Genomic DNA, 2,686 nt, shown 5'->3' with positions numbered 1-2,686 from the left:
CCCGCCATCTCGGAGAGGGTACATACTTGTGCTGTGTGGTTTTCAAGGGAATATTAGATTGTTCTTCCTGCAGATAATGGCAAGTTAAAATAAAGATGACGGAGGTAGAAAGAAATCAGGCACTCTTCTCTCCCAATAGGCCAATAATGTAGAAATCTCGTGACTTTAGTGATCAAAAGATATGTGAAAATTCATCCGCGTGTTGACAAAACCAGTCGTTGACAAGGTGAGCTCTAGGAACAGTGACCTTGGTGTCTTGTAAAACACCATCACAACTGGGGTAAAACGCTGTACAATAAGACGGACGTGGTGAGCCAAAATGATCACATAATCCTTCGTTGCAATGTGACCCTGTAAAGTACCAATGGGGTCCTTAGAATGGCTGCCAAAATCACCACCGGAATCATGTCATGTTTCACTTCTGGCACGTAAAGTCGGCAAGAAGCTGGAAACAGTGTGCAACAAGACTCATCCAACGAAATATCTTACTTCCATTGACCCATAGTCCAAGTATTATGGCTTTGTCAACACCCTTCCCGTTACGTGTATTAGCATCACCAGTAAGTGACTTCGGAAATCCAGCTGGTGCGGCAGTTCATGTGCTGTTTTGGTGCTGACATGGTTCGCGAGTGCGATTTTCAGTTCTGCATGGACTTTTGCAACTGTAATGCTCTTATTTTGCGTCACAGTTATTTCAGATAACCATCTGTCACAATGTCTCAGTATAAAATTAAGTTCGCGTTGCGGCTTGGTGGATGATGTTTCTCCGATTACCGCGTACGCTGTATTAATTTTCGATATGCTGCGTCTTGAAACACCAAACCCTTCAACTACCTCGGTAACGGAAATACTCCCCATAACAGAACGAACAGCTTGCTCATGTTCGAATTCACTGAGCTCCGACGTAAAGCCCTCACAACTAGACGGAACATGTTACGAGCAAGTCTGAGACTTGCATCGTATTGAGGACGTCGCACAGGTATCGTTCGTGGTCAAATATAACAGCGAAAGCTGCAGGCACGGCTAGCGCCTGCATTTGGGTTCGAGCATTTATTTCTTACAACCTCTGTATGTCTTCCATCGGCCTTCATTGCATCATAATACACATGAAGCACCCAATTCATAACGTTTAGTCGTTATACGTCTAGATATTTAAACGATTTCATCGGAACGTGAAATACATTATGCGTTAATGGAGGTTTTTTTATCACGCCTTTAATTTGCAGGGCAACGGCCTTGCCGCAGTGGGTACACCGGTTCCCTTGAGATCACCAAAGTTAAGCGCTGTCGGTCGTGGCCGGCACTTGGATGGGTGACCATCCAGGCCCCCACGCGCTGTTGCCATTTTTCGGGCTGCACTCAGAATCGTGATGCCAATTGAGGAGCTACTCGACCGAACAGTAGCGGCTCCGGTCACAGAAGACCATCATAACGACCGGGAGAGCGGTGTGCTGACCAAACACCCCTCCTATCAGCATCCTTGACTGAGGATGACACAGCGGTCCTATGGTCGCGATGGGTGACTTGTGGCCTGATGACGGAGTGCTTTAATTCGCAGGTGATGAGTGGGGTGCTGTCATAAAACCCCCTAGTGCCTGCTCAATAGATACATTCCTTGTAAAGGTCTTGGTATTCCATTTTATCGAAATAGCTTGTATATCCTTGCTATTTCACGCGTGGTTACATATGGGAAAGCCATCCTGATGGTGCTTTTGCCCATGCTTGAATGTCGGAGAATTGTCAGTACTGTTTGAGACCTCTCCTGAACTAAACTGCTTCCCGTAGCTTCGTAGGAGACGGCTCTCTAAGAATGTAGTACGAACTTTGAGAAAGACAAGGCTGTTGCTAAGGATGGTCAGTGTTGAGCAGGTTAAAGAAAATAAAGTTCGTCCTGCTGCTGCTTAAGGTACCTGACTTGTCTCCCCGCAGTCACTTGTCTCTCGGCTCCTACAGCCGTGTCACGAGCTCGCTTGCGACATCTGCAGCACATCTTCTGAAGTAAGAATTTCTCTGTCCATCAGTCTTACGCGCTACTGTAAGCCATCGGAGTTTCGCTTGGGTTCAACGTAGTGTCAAACAGTGTGCGGTAGAAAAGAGAGTTATTAGCGATAGACGTAGTGATAGTGTTGGGCCCTCTTATCAGTCTAAATCATCCACGCATAAAATACAAATATGTACGACTCTTTTCCTGGACCGTTTGAATTGCAGGATATTCTCTTATGGCCTTAGAGTAGTTACCACATTACATAATAGAAAGCAGGCAGTTAATTCTGCTCCGTGTCTTACAGTTAACTAGAATTCACATCTCGTAATTGAAATAGAGAGGAGGATGTTTAATAAACAAATAATTAGATGTAAGAAGAGGCTTTTCTGTGGTTGGACTATAATAAAATATTGCCAAGTTCTTCTCAAATGTTTTCTAGTTGAGATTGTGAAAAGATACATGCTAAAAATACATTTATACTTCCGAAGTGACTAATATGCTAAATGTTCATGTCTGAAATCTGAAAAAAACTCTCCAGGAAGACTGGTTATAGCGAAAAGCAGAGACATTGAGCTCTAGTGAGGCCAAATATGAATACGATTGATAACTGATGTTGACAAGGGTAACAAGGATCAGTGGTTAGGTTGATAAGAATCGGATCTTTGTACCGACCTCCAGATTCATAGATAGGGGTCGTAGAGT

The 2,686-nt window shown here is 44.3% G+C and overlaps 1 pseudogene; it reads left to right on the top strand.

The window, feature by feature from the left end:
* Positions 1 to 1,226: 1,226 nt before the first annotated feature.
* Positions 1,227 to 1,344, top strand: LOC126291986 (5S ribosomal RNA; annotated as a pseudogene).
* The last annotated feature ends 1,342 nt before the right edge of the window (positions 1,345 to 2,686 follow it).

This window comes from Schistocerca gregaria, chromosome 1, assembly GCF_023897955.1.
Source record: "Schistocerca gregaria isolate iqSchGreg1 chromosome 1, iqSchGreg1.2, whole genome shotgun sequence".
Lineage (NCBI taxonomy): Eukaryota > Metazoa > Arthropoda > Insecta > Orthoptera > Acrididae > Schistocerca > Schistocerca gregaria.
Note: the sequence above shows the minus strand (reverse complement) of the source record. Positions and strands in the feature narration are given on the sequence as shown.